General features: G+C 34.6%; 1 long non-coding RNA gene across 2 annotated transcripts; it reads right to left on the bottom strand.

The window, feature by feature from the left end:
* Positions 1–6,695: 6,695 nt before the first annotated feature.
* Positions 6,696–10,431, bottom strand: LOC130797507 (uncharacterized). 2 transcript variants are annotated; one of them, XR_009038879.1, is made up of 3 exons: positions 10,191–10,431; positions 7,222–9,694; positions 6,696–7,061 (listed from the first exon to the last, which is right to left on the bottom strand). It is a non-coding gene; the product is annotated as an uncharacterized LOC130797507 (long non-coding RNA). The 2 variants fall into 2 exon arrangements; XR_009038878.1 differs by having other exon boundaries at positions 7,154–9,694.
* Positions 10,432–20,811: the final 10,380 nt, after the last annotated feature.

Consider the following 20,811-nt stretch of genomic DNA (forward strand, 5'->3'; position numbering starts at 1 on the left):
GTTGAGTCTTTTGTTGTTGGTAAAGACTTGCTGACCTCAGAAGAAGTGAAAGCAGTACTTCATACTAGAAAACTTTATCAGAAAGCTATAGGTGATAACGGGGATAGTGTAAGTGGGTTATTTGTTAAATTTGGGAAGTCTAAAAAGAAAAAGGGGTTTAACAAGAGGAACAATGTTGGATCGGTGTTAGTAACGACATGAAGGGATTTGGTAAAACTGCTAGTAAAACCTGTTATTATTGTAAAGAACCAGGTCACTTTAGGGCTAACTGTCTAGTGACGAAAGGCAAGTCTTAAGCTATTGTAGTTGAGAAAAAACCAAAAAAGAGCTATAATTGAGAAGAGGAATTGGCATTGGTTATTTTTGCTAGGTCTGGAGATCTATCTTATAATTGGGTTCTAGATTTGGGGTGTACGTTCCATATGAGTCTACATCGAGGTTTGTTTGATACATATGAGTCTTGCAATGGGGGTACGTCATAGTTGATAGGCAGAGGGTGACTTTAACTAAGGATTGACGTGTTCGTACTTTAAGAAATAACTTAATTTCATTGGGTAACTTAGATGATTTTGGTTACAATGGCATGTTTTCTGATGAGGAGTTACGTATTTACAAAGGTTTTAGTTGGTACTTTAGGGTATCAATGTTGAGTATTTAGAGCGTGTAGGACAATATCTAAAGGCTTAAAGCATAGACTAAGCAAGAACGTAACAACGGAACCAAAAACATGACGCTCGGATGGACTGCTCGTTCGACCATGATGGTGCTCGTTTGAGCACTCCTTTGCTTGTTCGAGCACTTATGAAATTTCACGTTAGAAAGTTTCTAGAAAGTGATAATTTTGCATATGCTCGTTCCAGCACCTATAGTGCTCGTTTGAGCACCTCACAACAGTGCACCTGTTAGTGATGCAAACCTTTGTTTCATGTAGAATTGTGTTGTTATGAACTAATGTTTTACGTCATTATTAACTTATAATCATTAGTTGTTATTGAATCCTTATCACTTAAAACTCTATAAATAAGAGTGAGTGCATTGAAACCATTGACATCTTTGGACATAAAAATTCTGAGTTTATCTTTTTCTCAATCTCTTGAAACATAAAAGAAAGTTATAAACTCTTTTATTGTTTTTATGATTTTATTCTCTACATAAACACATAATCATTTAGTTCAATCAGTTTGTACTAATCCGTTGGAGTGATTGATTGTATCTCATTGTGAATTTTCATTCTCATAACCCAAGTACCTTTGTGGGAGAAATATCATAATACGAAAGCTTGTAGTCGCCTTCAATCTATATCAAGATTTCTGAGTGATATTATTGTTGCAAACATATCTTCTCTATGGTGTTGTTCAATGCGTGGTTCATTCAAAGCAAGGAGTCCATTGCCATTCGCAAAAGAGACACTATAAACATCATCTTGTATTTGTAGTGTATTTTACGCATTATTATTTGTAATAATCTATTGTGATAATTTATGTGATCATGGCAAGCGTCAAGAAATTCACTTCAAACTTCATGAAATTGGACAAGTTTTGGGTGTGGAATTCAAAAGATGGCAAAAGAAAATGCTCATCCTCTTGACTTCCCTCAATGTGACCTATGTGATAAGCACTTCGCAACTTGAAGAGAAGGAGAACGATGATTTCATATGTAGAGGACACATTTCCCCAACGGTATGTGCGATTCTCTTTTCGATATTTATCAATTTCACGAATCCGCTAAGATTTTATGGGATATTTTAGTAGATAAATATATGTCGGAATATGCAAGTTCTAAGAAGTTTTTAGTTAGTAATTTCAATAATTACAAAATGTTGTACAACCATCCGGTGATGGATCAATTCCATGAATTACAATGCATGTATAATAACATGAAAGTGCATGACATAACAATGGATGAAATTTACATAGTTTCTACTATCATAGATAAGTTGCCAAATGATAAACCTCGTTGTTACCTTTTGTTTGGGAATAATATTGTAAACTATTCCTTGGTTTCCGTGCATTCCAATTTCTTTTGGTTGGTTTTACGCCCTTTTGTAGGGTAGCATTTTATTTTCAACTTCTTCTTTTCTCTTTTTTTCCCCTTTTTATTCTTGTAAATCCTAATTTTATTATTTTAATTTACTAATTTCATCAATCAAACTTTAATCTTAATTCTTTATTTTTAGCATTTATTGTTTTTATTAGTCCTTATTGGGAATTACTTCTTGTTTTCAAGACATTTTCATGGAGCTTTAAGTATGGGTTTTTATAGGTTTTGTTGTTCTTGAATCTCTCTCCGTTTTTTTGGTAATTTCTATTCTTATTTATTTTTAGTATTTCATTATTATGTAATTGTTCATTTTAGCTATCTCATGATATTGATTTATTTTTTTTATTATTTTACTCTTGTCTTATCCATATTTATATTATTGGTGTTTGAATGCTTATGTTATATGTTGTTTATGATTTTGTTGGTTATGATTATGAGTAGTGAGTAATTGGTTAGGGGTTGGGGTTAGCTCAACCCTTGTTGATGGCTTGATAATGGTGAAATATTGGTTGATATTTATTTGAATGGAGACTTAGGAGAAGGGTTGCTCCATCCATTGCTAGAGGGTTACCATGGTTGCTTTTGGGAGGCCACGAGGATTGGATCCCGGAGTAACCTAAACCCTTGCTCAATGAATGGAGTCGGGTGCAAGGATCGACGAGATTGAACCATGTAATCGCCCCTTCAACTAGGAGTTTTCCCCTCCGCCTACGAGAGTAGGGGAGGATTGACGGATAGCAGACTTTTGTTGCCGATTCTCTTGTCTTTACTCATGAGAGTGAGGAGGATAAGATTTTCGGAGGTGATCCAAAGCCCGATCCAGGATCGGATCACTCTTTCTATTGTGTTCCACTTCTCTCTGGTCAAACCAAATGAAATCAAAACCCTACCATAGGACAGCCGTCACAAGTAGGTTAACCCCATCCTGGTTCTATTTTGTTTTTTATTTTCGTAGTTGTAGTAGTATTCTAACCCGTATCCAATCTTCCAATAAATGATCCCCCAACACCTAAAGAGGCCCTAAGTCTCGCAACTCGTCTCCTTGTGGATCGTTCCCCTACTTGCCACTACACTTGTGTAGAGTTAAATTAGGGTGTTAATAAATTTTGTTTGATTAGAGGCTTTAGCGACGACATTAAAAAGACTTCTGTCACCAAACACTTGGAGGGTGTTAAACATGCCCTCAAACAAAAATGGAAGAGATTACTCTTTCAGAACTCGCTCAACATCTTCAACTTGAAGCAAGTTTAAGAGAACTACTTGAAAGTTTAAAGGGAGACAATCCCAATCTCTCAAACATCAACATTGTGATAGATGATGAAAAGGCTTCAAATAGTGGAGACAAGAGGAAGAAACTACAAAATCTCAAAGGAAAAGGCAAGAAAAAGGAAGAACCGAAATCTTCAAGAAATGGTCAATTCGATGTTGTCGTACTCAAACTTGAGTGATGGACTTTTGGGAGAAGCAATGTTGACCGCTAGTCACATTCTAAATCAGGTTCCATCAAGAATAAATAAGGAAACTCCTTACGAATTATGGTACAAAAAGAAACCAAACATAAGTTATCTTAAGGTTTGGTGTTGTAGGGCTATTGTAAGGGTACCCGGACTAAAGAGAAAGAAACTCGGTGAACGAGGTCTTGAATGCATCTTTATAGGTTATGCCAATTAAAGCAAAGCCTAAAGGGTCTATGTTATAGAACAAAATGACTATATATCGATCCATTCGATAATTGATTCTAGAGATGCGATATTTGATGAGAATAGATTCTCATCAATTGGTAGACAAAGAAATCTACACATAAGTACCGATGAAAATGTTGAACTTGAACATATTCAACAAGAAAATCCACATGAAGATGTTGTTGATGAAAACCAACACATTGTCTTGCAAGATACTCCATTGGATGAAAAAGATATTCCTAGAAGAGGTAAAAGATAAAGAAAAGCAAAGACTTATGGTCCCCACTTTCATGTATATCTAGTAGAAGGTACTATAAATGACGTTCATTCTAGTGTTTCATATTTATTAAATGTGGAAGGAGACCCATTGACGTATAGCGATGCTATGGCATCACAAGATAGTTCTTTTTGGAAGGAAGCTATCAATGTTGAAATGGATTCCATTATGGGAAATAATACGTTGGTATTAGTCAATTTACCTCCATCTTGTAAGCGATTGGTTGCAAGTGAATCTTTCGAAAGAAGATGAGAATTGATAGTACTCTCGATACGTCTAAGGCCCGTTTAGTGGCACAAGGCTCTTGACAAAAGCACATTATCGATCATTTCGATACATATGCACCAGTTGTAAGAACAACCACCATTCGGTTGTTAGTAGCGTTAGCTTCAATTCACAATCTAGTAAATCATCAAATAGATGTGAAAACCACCTTTTAGTATGAAGAATTAGATGAAGAAGTTTATATGAAGCAACCCGAGGGGTTTGTTTTGAAAGGACATGAAAATAAAGAGTGTAAACTTGTAACGTCGTTATACGGACTAAAACAAGCATCGAAACAATGGCATCAAAAGTTTGATAAGACGGTTTTGCCCTTTAGATTGAAATTGTATCAAACCGATAAGTGCGTTTATAGAAAATTCGATAGGCAAGGCAACAGAGTCATTATATGTCTCTACGTTGATGACATGCTCATATTTGCTACTGAATTAGTGCGGGTTCAAGAGACAAAAGAATTTTTGTCAAGTTCATTCCAAATGAAAGACATGGGGGAGGCCGATGTGATCTTAGGAATCAAGATCATAAGAGATGGAAATCAAATCAAATTAAGTCAAGCTCATTACATCGAGAAAGTACTTAAAAGATTCAACATGTTTGAGACAACTCCGATCTCAAACCCTATGGATCAACATGTCAAGCTTCGTAGACATGATAAAGAACCAGTTTCGCAATTAGCGTATTCAAGGGTTATTAGATCTCTAATGTATGCGATGACTTAGACTAGAGCTAATATAGCCTTCGTAGTGGCTAAGTTAAGTAGGTTTACAAGTAATCCAGGGCCGCATCATTGGAAAGTGGTTTTAAGAGTATTAAAATACTTGAAGGGTACTATGGATCGTGGTATCACTTATAGTAGAGAACCTCCAATTTTGGAAGGATATTCTGATGCATGTTGGATCACAAATGAAGAGGAAAATTCTTCAACAAGTGGTTGGGTGTTCGTTTGTGTGGGAGGAGCCATATCATGGTCTTCCAAGAAACAAATATGCATTTGCGAATTCCACTTTGGCTTTTGAGTTTATAGGGCTAGCATCTACCGGAAAGGAAGTATAATGGTTACGCGATCTCATGTTTGAGATACCGATATTACCATGCCTATATCACCGATGGCAATTGACACAGATTGTAGGACGGTATTGGTGAAGGCTTATAGTTAAGTGTATAATGGTAAATCTCGTCATATTGCTCTTAGGCACAGCCTAGTGCCAGAATATATCGTTAATGGGGCCATAACTCTTGATTATGTAAACACTAAGTTCAATTTGACTGATTTCTTCACAAAAGCCATGAATAGGGATTCAATTGAACAGACATCAATTACAATCAGATTACCTTAACTAAAATTCAATTAGAACGCCCAATTTACACACGATTAACGTGGTGTCTGAATTCAATGTGGTGAAATTCGTTTTGAATTTTGAAAGCAATAAGTTTTAACGACCTATAGTTGCTTTAGACTGTGAGTAACGATGTAGTCGTCACTTAAAGTTCTCAAGGCCTAGAGTTGAAGAGCTCTTGGTGAAGTATCCATTCACGGGGATATTTTATATGTTAGGAGAACCTACCTATATAAGTTCGAAGTTTTGGCCGCTTCAAGTAGTCAAGATTAACCTATAGAATATGATAAACATATGAATAGATATGAACACGACCATTATAATGTGTCACGGAAATGACACAGTTATTTGTTCTATGTGTACTTCATCTTCAAATGGTCAGAGGTGTTATATGATTCAAATCCGAAAAGATATCATTATAACACGATCGTTTATTAAGTGTGTTGTACTAGGTATTAATTCAATCCGCAAAGACATTAGCATTGATGTATATAATGTGATTTTAAGATCAATTTTGGAGAAAGAGAAAGAAAGTCCTAAAGGCTCTAAATGGGGAAAGGTTGTTGAGTATTCAGAGAGTGTAGGATAATATCCAAAGGCGTAAAGCATAGACTAAGCAAGAACGTAACAAGGGAACCAAAAACATGATGCTCGGATGGTGCTCGTTCGAGCATGATGGTGCTTGTTCGAGCACTTATGAAATTTCGCATCAGAAAGTTTCTGAAAAGTGATTTCGCATATGTTCGTTCGAGCACCTCAGAACAATGCATCTGTTCGTGATGCAAAACTTTGTTTAATGAAGTATTGTGTTATTATGAACTAATGTTTTACGTCATTATTAACTAATAAATTATCAATTATTATTGAGTGTATGGAAATTATTGACATCTTTGGACATCAAAATTTTGAGTACATCTTTCTCTCAATCAGGCCTGTTTCTGAACTTTCGGTGACCTAGGGGCGAGATTAAAAATAGGGGCCCTTATCGCCCTTTAAAATATTGTAAATTAAAACAATTTAAATTTCTTCAAAATTGTAAAAGTTGCTACTAATACTAATGTCAAATGCAAAGATCAATAAAGAGTTGACAATCTTTAATTACTCAAACAAAACATTTTCTACGAGCATTTCTAGAAGCAAAATCACTAATAATAGTATCTACATCAATATGTTCCAACATATTTTTCTCAATAGATAAAATGGCTAGACCTTTTAACCTTTCTTGTGACATAGTAGACATCAAATATGTCTTCAATAATTTTAGCTTTGATAAACTTCATTCTGCAGAGGCCACTATTACAGGCATAGTTAAAAGGATGCGATAAGCGATTGAAACATTGGGATAACAATCTGCAACTTTGACGAACTTCAAAATATCAAGTGCCGACATCAATTCATTTGGCAATATTATTCGCGACACTTTTAATTCTTGAAAAAGATCTTCTGCATCAACGTCAGATATATCATTATTTGTAAAGGTAGTCATAAAATTTATACAAGACTTTTGTAACTCATCATTATTTAAAGATTTCAACCTTTTAGAATCAAAGAGAACTTGGAAATTTGGGATGAGCAAATAAGAGTAGACTTATAGGAGTTAAACCTCTATGCGGACCTGACTAGGGATAGGAGCAGTTGGAGACGTCATATCCACGTTTTAGATTACCGATGTCCGTCCTTTGACCTCTTAGTGCCCTCAACCCCTTGCGCTTACCGTTTCCTTTCCTTTTAGTTCTTTGTTTTCTTTTGTAGTGGTCTTTTTGTCTATAGGCCTTTAAGTTGTCTTGCTTGTGTTCGTGTCTCTTTATCTTTCTCGAGTCGGGGACTCTTTTGGCCGCGCTCTCTTATATGGGTATGAGTTGCCGCCGTCCTTCCCTCCCCAGACCCTGGCCTTAACTTTCTAAGAGCGAGATATATTGGGTAGGATGATGATGATGAACCTTTCAGAATCAAATAAAAATCCAAAATATTATCAAATAGCTCTAATCATTCATATCTATTTTTCAATGAAGTTATTGCCAAATCTACAACCACAAGAAAATAATTGATTCTAAAAGACTCCTCAGGTGATTGTATTTCTTCATCATCATTCTCATCAAATTGTCTTGTTCTTGTTATATGGCGCTTTATTGGAAATGAAGGTTCAACGTTCATACTAAGTGCAATAGTTTTAGCAATATTCATACAAGGCTCAAACTCTTCATTTCTAATCTTTTCAAAGTATAACATTAGAATTTTCACTTCCTCCATTGTTGTTCCAATGCACATAGATATAGATTGCAATTTTTTACTCACCTTGTTAATTGAAACCACCAAGCTAAGTAAGAACTCAAAACTTGCAACAAATTTTGATAAACTATATGCTTCACTTCTAGTCATTGTATCATTAGTACTAGATTTGTATAGTGATAACAAAGCTTATTTTATTTTAGGGGCTTGAAATCTAATAGATTTGACGCTCTTTTCTCAACCCTCCCATCGAGTATTACTCAATGGTTATAAGGTTAACTTATCCACATGATCAGTTAGAATCTTCCATCTCTTAGTTGAGCTAGCAAATAATGTGTACATTCTTTGCACAATTCCAAAAAAGGAAATAGGTTTTACACATGAATATACCATATCAGAGAGAGTGAGGTTAAGACTATGACAAGCACATGGCATGTACAAAGCCCTTGGATTTAATTCAAGTATTCTTTTTTGATCCCTTTGGTGTTTGCCTTTCATATTATCACCGTTGTCATAACCTTGATCTCGAACATTATCTATATCTAAATCAAGGGACTTGCATAAAATTAACAATTCTTTTAAAAGCCCTAAACCAGATGTATCATCTACTTTAAAAATTTCAAGAAAAATTCTTCCACTTTTATTTCATTATTTGACATATTAACACATCTTACTATTAGAGTCATTTGTTCTTAATGGCTCACATCATCAAGAATAACTGAAAAATACTTTTCTTCTTTAATTATCTTTATCATAAAATGTTTAACACTTTGAGTTAAAAGAGATATCAATTCATTTTGAATTTTAGGGCCAAGATAGTTATGATGAATTTCATCATTTTTTATGCGTTTAATATTTTCTTGCAGAATCAAATCAAATTCAATGATCATTTTAATTATCCCCAAAAAATTTCCATTACTATCTTCACAAAGTTTTCCATTTGATCCACGAAATGCTAAGTTATTTTTTGAAAGACATTTCACAACAGATATTATCCTTATTAAAATTTGTCTCCACCTTTCTTTTTCTTGCATAATTCAATTTTTCAAATCTTTGTCAATACATTTATTTTTTTTCAAGTCTTATTTTTGTTTCATTCCAAGTATTCATATTAGTCGTATGTTCAATGCTATTTTCATGTTGTTTGAATTTTTCACATAAATGCTTCCAATTATTCACTCCATCACTTGTTAAAATTATACTTTTGAAAAGTGAATTATTTACAACAAAAACAATATACTTTATTAGCTTGTTTTGAGTAAATCAACAATTTTCTATCGATGGTTTCTCCGCTTAACTTTCTAAAAAAAATAAGAACATGAAAAATGTCTAGCAAGACTATCTTTAGAAAATGTTAGATTTTATTCTCTAATACGCCCTTTTTCAATTAAAATATTTCTAGTTTTACCATCAAGTAAGCCCTAATTTATTAGATCGTAAATATCCAAAATAGGAACTTGTTCATAATCAACATTAGTATTTGACTCATGACATACATTATCATTCTCATCAAGTAAGCCCTAATTTATTATCATTATTATCATTCAAAATATTGTCGTCGTCATTCGAGTCGTGAACATTTTCTTCTTCATCCAATCTATTATTGTTAAAATTCTCTGTGTTGTTTGTTAACAAATTTATCTAAAGCTCCCTTTTGTTGTTCTATTATTTCTTGAGTTTTTTCTTTTTTTTTTCATTTTCCATCCTGATATATATTTTCGTGGCTAACATTATAATAATAATATAAGTAAAATTATGAAATTAAAACTATTAAAAGATGAAGCAATATAACCTGATTCTTGAATACCGAATATCAAGCTCTCACAAATTGCAAACCTTTAATGAATCTAGAACATTACAAATATTATATAATTACACAATAACACAAAATATAAATTATGAATTATAAATAAACATAAAAATAAAATAAATTATAAAATGAACTAAAGAAGCATATAAAAACAGAATTTATAAATCCAGACCATTAAAAATGAATCTAAAACATTAAAAATGAAGCATATAAATTACAAATATCACTCCAGACCATTAATCTCCTATCCAAAATGGCACTAAGTGCAATTGTCAATTCAAAAACTTTGAAGCATATAATTACAGTAAGTGCAATTGTCAATTCCAGATCATCGTCCATCGTCATTCTTTATAGCTTCAAATGATATTTTTTTTGGAAAAAAAATAAAAAAATCAGATCTTTATAATTTACTAATTTACGGAAAAAAATTCAATCAAACTTTAATTAAAAAGTAGAACATGAAGATTCAAATTAAAAAATATATAAAACCCACCATTTAAATGCTATTGAAGCTTTAGGGTAGAAGAATTTACCATTGATACATGCTCTAATTCCTCCCAATCTTCAAATTAGTATGAATCTACTCTTTCGAATTCCAATTTAGTCAGAGATAAAGATGAAAGTTTTCTCCTTTTTTGTCTTAAAATTGTAGAGAATTTGAAGAGTGTTCCTTAAAACCATAGGTAAGAGATGGAAATCAGGAATAGTTTCCTTTTGGTTTGGGAAAAATCGTGCCATTATTCCACAGTTATTGTACTTGTTAGACTTGCCTGAAGAAATATGTCCGTAGACATTTCCGACAATTACTAAATATAAATATATAGGATATTTATGAAAATAATAAAGTTAATTATTATTAGTAATTGTATTTGCTTGCTAGAGAATAAATATATTTGGTGGGTCAATAATAATTGGACCACGACTAATATAATTAATCCTATAAGGTCTTACAAAAGAATCAATTGAACGATAAATAACTCAGGCCCATTAGGAGTATGGCCTTGCGATCCAATTAGGTTAACAAAAGAATCGGTTTCTTTTGACCTAGGTTACTAGTATTATATGAGGATATAATGTTGGTAGTGGAGAAGTGGGGATAATGGGGGTGTGAGTATTAATGATATTTTTAATTTAAACTCTCACTCTCAATTATTCATACACACACAGAAACAAAAACCAGTAAAAGCAAGAGAAACAATACTCTTCCGTTCTAGCAAACGTTGGTATTCAATTGATTCTGGTAGACTGAATAGAGGAGTAACGTTTGAGGCTCTACAGATTATCTTACTACGTTAATTCTTGTGGATTTCACGCTACAAAGGTAATATAGACTAATCCTTTTGTATGATTCATATGTCTGATTATGTTTATGATCCTGAGATAGATGTTAGGCAAGTGTTTCCTGAAATTCCGCTTTAAGCATCTTTGAATCCCAACAGTGGTATCAGTTAAGCCTAATTCATAATATTCATATGATCTTTTTTTTCTCTAGAAAGTTAGACAACCGTTTTTTTGTTTTTTTTTTTTTTTGCATGAAAATCGGATATTTTATATTAACTGTCTGGAAAGTTATTCATAATATTCAATTTCAATTGGATTGAAATATAAATGCGAAAAACTTGTTTTTCCTGATATTTGAAGCCATTCATGCCAAATATTGTATATCAGTTCGAATTCATCAAAAAAAAAAAAAAAATCAGTTTTTTTTATGAAGATTCGATATTTTGTGTTAATTGTCTTGGGGCTTTGATTATTCACGAAATCCAAACAATGAAATTAAACACAAAATTTGTTCATTGTTATTGTGTTTCTCGTAATGGTATTCAAGTGTTTTGGATCGAAAATGCTTATACCCTAATTTTTCCCCAATTCAATTTTAATTGTTAAAACACAAAATTTGTTCAATTGGATTGAAATTTAAATGCGAAAACTTGTTTTCCCTAAAATTTGTAGCATTTCTATACAAAGATTGTATATCAATTCGAATATGTTCGAATTCATCAAAAAAAAAAAAAGAAAAACCGAAAACAAACCGGGAAGTATGCACAGGCCACGAGCTGTCTATGGTGGCTGTGGTGGCCGGAGGGAGGCGGGCTACTAGCGGCTGCTGGGTTCCTTGCGGCTGCTGGGTTCCGTTCTGAGCCTCTGTGTTCCTTCTTCCATTAAAATCAAGGTGCTTTTTTGTTGAAATAAAGAGATGGTTCCAGAACATTGGTTTTGGTCTTATACACGAGTATGCGGCTTCCAAAATTTTTTTTTGGAATTTTTTTTGTTTTTTTTTATGTGCATATAACTATTAATAGAGTCTTAATTGTTTTTTTTCTCAAATTAGTCTTACTTAAATTAGTCAAGTTTGACTAAACATAAAGGGTATTTTATATGCTTATTGTTATGACCCTTTAGTTTGATATATTACATTGTTATTGCCGTTTATAATATTTGATATTATTTTGACATGTTATGACTAGTATGGCCCAAAACAAAATTTATATATAAAATTAGGATATTATATACGATCTGCGAATCGTTTGTTATGAATATAATTAAATACGATCTGCGCATCGTTATTTTTTTTATTATTCAAAGTATGTAATCACAAATGAAAGGAGTTTCAAGGAAGGTGATCAATGGAGATTCATGGAAGCTTCATGAAGTTTTTTTTTAGGGGCCATACTAGATCATCTTTTATTCATGCTTTTATTTGCTTTGAGCGTTTATTTTATTTTGGTCTTTGCTTGCATAAGTTAATGTATTGGTTAAATATGCTATGTGTTCAGTTAATATTAACCATGTTAATTAACTTGAATCCCCATAAATAATATTGAGTTTTATTGTTTTTCCAAACAACACCTATAAGCCTTTGATAATGAATAATACATTCCGCCAAAGCGAGGTATTGCTCATAATTCTTGGGATATGGGGTAAATTTTTTTTGGAAAATTTACAGGTTCATGTTTGGTTTCACTCAACAAAATCATCAAAAACAAAGTTTTGGATTTTGAAACTAAGAGATAGGATTGAACAAGTATTATCAATCTACTAAGAATTATAATTAGTTATAATTAGTAAAACGTTTACTTACCTTAACTACTATAGTTAAAGGCAGGGCCAAAGTCCGTTTGACTGTAGTGGGAGAGGATCTTAGTTGTTATTTATTCAAAAGGGGATTTTAAAATTTTGAATAAATTATTAAACTTGTTTAATTACTGCTTATTGATAGACTATTAATTTTACTTTATTACATTGTTGTAGAAATCATGTCTGGTTCAACTAACAACAACACTCCTGCTTTTAACTTGCGCTGTGTCTTGGAAAAAGACAAATTGAATGCAAACAACTTCCTTGAATGGGAAATGGCTGTGAGAATTGTTCTCAGAGCTGAAGGAAGGGAAAGTGTTCTTGACACTCCACTCCCTGAACCCCTGCCAGAAACTGCAACAGTTGCAGAGAAAAGAGCTAGGCAAAATCTCGAGGCCAATTCTGTGCAAGTAACATGTCTGATGCTTGCTTGCATGGAACATGATTTTCAAAAACGTTTTAACAATCTTGATGCCTACAAAATAATCCAGCAACTTAGAACAATGTTCGAAAAGAATGCTCGATTAGAGAGATTTGAAGCTAATTGTAAACTTTTGGAATGCAAACTGGGCAAGGGAAAACCCGTCGGACCCCACGTGTTCGCCTTAATAGGGCATTTTCAAGTCATGGAAAAGTTGGGTTTTCCTTATCCCAAAGAGCTGGCCACTGATATTGTGATCAGATCCTTGCCAGAAACTTTTGATGCTTTCAGATTAAATTTTTACATGCAAGGAGGGGAAGCAACCTTGCCGGAATTGCATGGTATGCTTGTACAGGCTGAAAGGAGCTTACCTTCTGAACCCGCACTGAAAGATGTGCTCATGGTCAGAAAGAATAAAAAGTTCAAGAAGAAAGGGGTTCCTAAATGGAATGGCAATGGTAAGGTAGTTACCACTAATGCCTCTCCCAGACCAAAGGCTACTCCAAAGGCTAAAGTAGCAGCACTACATGAGTGCTACCACTGCCACAAGATTGGCCATTGGAAGAGGAACTGCCCCGTCTATCTGGAAGAAAAAAAGTCTGGTGCTTTATCTTCAGGTATATATGTTATTGAAATTAATTTGGCAACTTCTGCTTCTTGGGTATTTGATACTGCTTGTGGGTCTCACATTACTAGTAATGTGCAGGGTCTAAAAAGAAGTAGAAACTTGAGCAAAGGTGAGGTGGATCTCCGGGTCGAAAATGGAGCAAGAGTTGCTGCTTTAGCTGTTGGAGTTTATATTTTAACATTACCCTCTGGTTTAATTTTAGAACTAAATAATTGTTATTATGTTCCTGCCATCACCAAGAACATTATTTCAATTCCGGTTTTGGACACGGAAGGTTTTTCATTTACTATTAAGAATAATTGTTGTTCTGCATATTTAAATGATATGTTCTATGTTTCAGCTAAATTATTAAATGGGTTGTATGTGCTAGTCTTAGAAACTCACATCTATAACATAGACAGCAAGAAACGTAAAACAAATGATTCAAACCCCACTTACCTATGGCATTGTCGATTAGGCCACATAAGTTCAAAACGCATAGAGAAACTTCATAAAGATGGAATTCTAAAATCATTTGATTTTGAATCATTTGGTGTTTGCGAGTTTTGTTTGATGGGAAAAATGACAAAGTCACCTTTCACAGGTACAAGTGAAAGGGCCAATGACCTCTTAGCTCTCATACATACTGATGTATGTGGACCTATTAGTACCGTGGCTCGGGGTGGTTACAGCTACTTTATAACCTTTACTGATGATGTAAGCAGATATGGATATGTTTACCTCATGAGACATAAGTCGGAGTCCTTTGAAAAGTTCAAGGAATTTCAAAATGAAGTAGAGAACCAACTTGGGAAGAAAATAAAAGCATTACGATCCGATCGTGGTGGTGAATACTTGTCTCACGAGTTTGATGATCATTTGAAAAATCGAGGCATACTCTCACAATTGACTCCACCAGGAACACCACAATTAAATGGCGTCTCTGAGAGGAGGAATCGAACTCTATTAGATATGGTTCGATCAGTGATGAGTCTTGCTGATCTTTCTATTTCATTTTGGGGATTTGCATTGGATACAGCTGCATTCACACTTAATAGAGCACCTACCAAAGCAGTGGAAAAGACACCATATGAGATGTGGACGGGAAAAGTTCCGAAGTTGTCTTTTCTAAGGATTTGGGGTTGCGAAGCTTATGTAAAACGTTTAATATCTGATAAACTAGCACCTAAATCTGACAAATGTCTTTTTGTGGGTTACCCAAAAAAGACAAAGGGATACTACTTCTACAACCAAAGCGAAAACAAAGTATTTGTTGCTCGCAATGGTGTTTTTCTAGAACAGGAATTTATTTTTAGAAAAACAAGTGGGAGTAATGTATATCTCGAAGAAGTTCGAGATGAGCAACAAATGGATAAGGTTAACACCTCATCAGAGGCGCCCCAGCATGATAATGCCCAGGAGGAAATGCATTCAACGCACTTACCTCCTACCGCCCCAAGTGGAGAAAATCCACGCGAAGTCACTCTACCTAATGAGGCAGAAACTTCTCTTATTGTTCCCCTACGTAAGTCTAGTAGAACAATAATTCCGTCAAGAAGATATATTGATTTCCTTTTGACAGAAAACTCTGAAATAACCATGTTAGAATCAGAAGAGCCTACTAGTCACAAAGTTGCTTTGGAGAGTCCTGACTCCGAAAAATGGCTTGAAGCCATGAAATCTGAAATGGATTCCATGTCTGAAAATCAAGTTTGGGACTTGGTTGATCATCCTAATGGGGTAAAACCCATTGGATGCAAATGGATTTTCAAACTGAAAACAGACAAGGATGGAAACATTAGTGTTTTCAAAGCAAGGTTGGTAGCAAAAGGTTTCAAACAAATACATGGTATAGACTATGATGAAACTTTTTCTCCAGTAGCCATGCTAAAATCCATTAGGATAATCCTTGCGATAGCTTCCTTTCATGACTTTGAAATATGGCAAATGGATGTCAAAACTGCCTTTTTGAATGGGTTCTTAAAAGAGGATGTGTACATGACACAACCACAAGGTTTTGAAGATCCGAAAAATCCAAGGAAAGTATGCAAGCTTAAGAGATCCATTTATGGATTGAAGCAAGCATCAAGGAGTTGGAACCTTAGATTTGATGAGGCAGTCAAAGAGTTTGGTTTTCTTAGAAATGAAGAGGAATCTTGTGTATACAAGAAATTAAGTGGGAATAATATCACTTTTCTGGTCTTGTATGTAGATGACATACTCCTCATTGGGAATGACAAAAATATACTTGATTCGGTCAAGCAATGGCTTAAAAGTCATTTCTCCATGAAAGACCTGGGAAAGGCTGAGTACATACTGGGAATAAAGATCTATAGGGATAGATCGAGGAGACTTATTGGACTAAATCAAGAGACTTACATAGATAAGATTCTCACAAAGTTCAAAATGGAAAACTCCAAGAGAGGGTTTATTCCTATGCAACATGGCATTAAACTTTGCAAGACTATGTGCCCATCGAGTTCAGAAGAATTCAAGCATATGAATAATGTTCCTTATGCTTCTGCAATAGGATCAATCATGTATGCTATGATATATACTCGACCAGATGTTGCATTTGCTTTGAGTATGTGCAGCAGATACCAGTCCAATCCAGGAGATGCACACTGGATAGCAGCGAAAAATATCCTCAAGTACTTAAGAAGGACAAAGGATAAATTTCTGGTATATGGCGGAGCTAATGAGTTGTTTGTCACTGGATACACTGATGCAAGCTTCCAAACTGACAAAGATGACTTCCGATCCCAATCTGGTTTCATATTTTGTCTGAATGGAGGAGCTGTGAGCTGGAAGAGCTCCAAGCAGAGTTCAGTTGCAGATTCTACAACAGAGGCTGAGTACATAGCAGCAGCTGAAGCAGCAAAAGAGGCTGTTTGGATTAAAAAGTTCGTTAGTGAACTGGGTGTAGTTCCTAGCATTGAGAATGGCATCAAGTTGTATTGTGATAACAAAGGTGCTATTGCTCAATCCAAGGAACCTAGATCTCACCGAAAATCTAAACATGTTGAAAGAAAATTCCATCTTATTCGAGAAATTATTGGAAGACAGGATGTAATAATAAGTAGAGTTGATACCATGGATACCATAGCAGATCCGTTGACTAAACCACTCCCTCAGCCGAAGCATGAGAGTCATACTAGGTCTATGGGGCTTAAGCATATAGGAGAATGTCTTTAGGTTGTTTACTTCATGTTTACAATTATAAAGAATTCTTTTTACCATATGTTTGGAATGTTTATCAATAATATAAATAGTTTGTTTCTTATTTAATTGCTTGGTTTAGTATTAAATAATATGTCTATGTAATTTGTGTTTTCAATAGGATTATCGGAAACGTTTCGATAATGGAACCCTATAAGTGAACTGAAATCACAATTTATATAATGTCCCTAATCTAAATCACTAAATTGGACATAAGTGGTTTATTAAAGATTAGCATGTAATTAATTGATAGCTCGGTTCCATGGGCTATGGAAACATAGAGATGTTTAATCGATTACATGGATGCATACCTGATGCATTAAGACTTGACCTAATCTGATTCGAAAGGGCAGAATCAAATCCTTATATTCAGTGGATTCCTTAGACATGAGTATGTCTTAATCACTACGAAATAATTAGTTTAACCTTGACGCTGTTAAACGTCGTGCAGTAAAAGGAGGCTATAAAGGCAGTGATCAGGTGGGCTAAGAATTGAGTGGGAGTTATGGTCATATAAGAATGAATAAGTCCTCCTATATGATAGGATTGGTGTGTAGGCCTCTTGATGAGCGAGAATTGAAAATTGCATGGCCATGCGGAATAAGATTAAATGGTTAATCCTTAGTTGAACAATTCGAACTCAGAGATCAAGAAACATAATTTGAGAAATAACACCGTGTTGTCAAATTTCACATTAAGTGGCTTAAGGAATTTATAATTGTGCAATTGTCTTCGGACAAGTGGGAGATTGAAGGAATATGTCCGTAGACATTTCCGACAATTACTAAATATAAATATATAGGACATTTATGAAGATAATAAAGTTAATTATTATTAGTAATTGTATTTGCTTGCTAGAGAATAAATATAATTGGTGGGTCAATAATAATTGGACCACGACTAATATAATTAATCCTATAAGGTCTTACAAAAGAATTAATTGAACGATAAATAACTCAGGCCCATTAGGAGTATGGGCTTGCGATGCAATTAGGTTAACAAAAGAATCGGTTTCTTTTGACCTAGGTTACTAGTATTATATGAGGATATGATGTTGGTAGTGGAGAAGTGGGGATAATGGGGGTGTGAGTATTAATGATATTTTTAATTTAAACTCTCACTCTCAATTATTCATACACACACACAGAAACAAAAACCAGTAAAAGCAAGAGAAACAATACTCTTCCGTTCTAGCAAACGTTGGTATTCAATTGATTCTGGTAGACTGAATAGAGGAGCAACGTTTGAGGCTCTACAGATTATCTTACTACGTTAATTCTTGTGGATTTCACGCTACAAAGGTAATATAGACTAATCCTTTTGTATGATTCATATGTCTGATTATGTTTATGATCCTGAGATAGATGTTAGGGAAGTGTTTTCTGAAATTACGCTTTAGGCATCTTTGAATCCCAACATTGCCATAATAACCCACTATTATCATTTTATTTTTTTTTTAATATTTAAATTTAAACCTATTAATTTCAGTATTATTGGGCCCTAAGCTTTTGCCCCATCTGCCCATGGCCAAATATGAGTCTGCTCTCAATCTCTTAAAACATAAAAAAGAGTTATAAACTCTTTTATTATTATCTGATTTTATTATCTAAATAAACACATAATCATTTAGTTCAGTCGGTTTGTACTAATCAGTTGGAGTGATTGATTGTATCTCATTGTGAATTTCCATTCTCATGATCCAAGAACCTTTGTGGGGGAAATATTATAATAGAAAAGCTTGTAGTCGACTTCAATCTATATCAAGATTTCCGAGTGACGTTACCATTGCAAACATATCTTCTCTACGGTGTTTTTGAATTCGTGGTTCATTCAAAGCAATGAGTCCATTGCCATACACAAAAGAGATACTACAAACATCATCTTATATTTGTAGTTTATTTTGCGCATTATTATTTGTAATATAATCAAGAGAGACACCCTTTTATGTCTTTGAAGGTGTTAAGTTGTCTAGTTTTGCGATTAAGCATTAGTTTGTCAACCTTAAATTTTGTGAGCATTGGTCCTATGGGGGACAAGGAGATGCAGTTATTGTCTAACAAGGGTCTTCTATCTGGGATCAAGTTTGTCAACCTTAAATTTTGTGAGAATTATGTGTTTGGCAAGAAACAAAGGTCAAAGTTCAGCATGAGTGCTCATATTAGTAATGTGGTGCTCGATTATATTCATTTGAATTGCTGGGGTCAATCTAGAATTGAAGGTATGGGAGGTTTCCGCTATTTTGTGTCATTTGTTAATGACATGTCCTGATACACATGGCTTAAGTTGCTGAGTCAAAGGATGAGGCCTTCAAAGCTTTCAAGCAACGGAATGCTTTGGTGGAGAATTGACAGGGTAAGAAGATTAAGAAGCTATGAACAAAAAATAGGCTAGTGTTTTGCAAAGAGGAGTTTAATTCATACCGTTACGATGACACCACAGCTAAACGGTGTTGCAAAGTGGGTTAAGTGGAGTTTGATACATGCTATCTAATGAAGGGCTTGGGAGGATGTACTGGAGTGAACCTGTGGTTACAGCTTGTTATGTCATTAATAGGGGTCCTCATTTGGGAATTGACTTTAAGATTCCCTTTGAGATCTGGAGTGGTAAGTTGCTTAACTTTACAAAATTAAAAATTTTTTGTTGAGTTCCTTATTATCATATTAATGAGGGCAAGCTGGATCCACGGGCCAAGAGAGGGTACTTTGTTAGGTACGGGGATGGTGTGAAGGGGTTTAGGATCTATTTAACCTTGGAGGGTCGGGATATTCTGAGTAGGGATGTTACATTCGATGAAAGCATTATGTATTCAACTAAGAGCATAAAGACTTCTAATTTGGGAAAGGAGCAGGAGAACTTATTACAGACAAATAGGGTGCTTGAGGTGCATCAGTCTACCATTGCAGATTTACCTCGAGTACAATTTATTAATGAGGATGCTGAGAATCTAGCGTCGGGTACTCATGAACCTGAGGTCACTCCTACTTCTCATAGCCTTGGGAAGAAGGTAGAGCAATCTAATCAAGGGTTCATCTAGTCAATCTGACACCATTCTAGAGAGACCTAAACAAGTTATCAAGAAGCCTGTTAGGTTGATTGAAGAGATGAAGGGTAGGAATTGCGGTGTTGAGGAGTTGACAGGTTATACATTGAGTGTAGCTGATGATGTAGAGTCATATGAACCTGCCACATATAAACAAGTAATTAGTTGTAGTAAGATGGCACAATGGCTTGCTGCAACGGGTGAGGAGATGCAATCTCTTTACAAGAACGAAGTGTGGGAATTGGTGAAGGTACCGAAAGGGAGGAAGCTTGTAGGGTGTAAGTGGATATTCAAGAAGAAAGAAGGGTCATCAGAAAATGAAAAAGTGTGTTTTAAGGCTAGGCTAGTTGCTAAAGGGTTCTGTCAGGTAAAAGGGGTTGATTTTGTGGAGATATTCTCACCTATGGTTTGATCTACTTCTATTCGTGTGCTATTGTCTATGTAGCACATTTTGATCTTGAGCTGGAGCAGCTAGATATTAAAACGACTTTGGAGGAGAAGATTATGATGAAGCAGCGCAAGAGATTTGAGATTCCAGGAAAGGAGCACTAGCAGATTGCTTAACTCATTGTATGGACTTAAGCAATCCCTCAGACAATGGTATAAGAGGTTTGATTCTTTCATCGTGTCACATGGTTTTGATAGAAACTCTTATGATTGTTGTGTGTATCATAGTAAACTTGATGATGGTTTTATGATTTATCTATTATTATATGTTGATGACATGCTTGTTGCTACAAAGAATAACCGTTGTTGGAGACAAGGCGTTGTGTTTAGATTTTGTTCTTG

This window comes from Amaranthus tricolor, chromosome 13, assembly GCF_026212465.1.
Source record: "Amaranthus tricolor cultivar Red isolate AtriRed21 chromosome 13, ASM2621246v1, whole genome shotgun sequence".
Taxonomy (NCBI): Eukaryota; Viridiplantae; Streptophyta; class Magnoliopsida; order Caryophyllales; family Amaranthaceae; genus Amaranthus; species Amaranthus tricolor.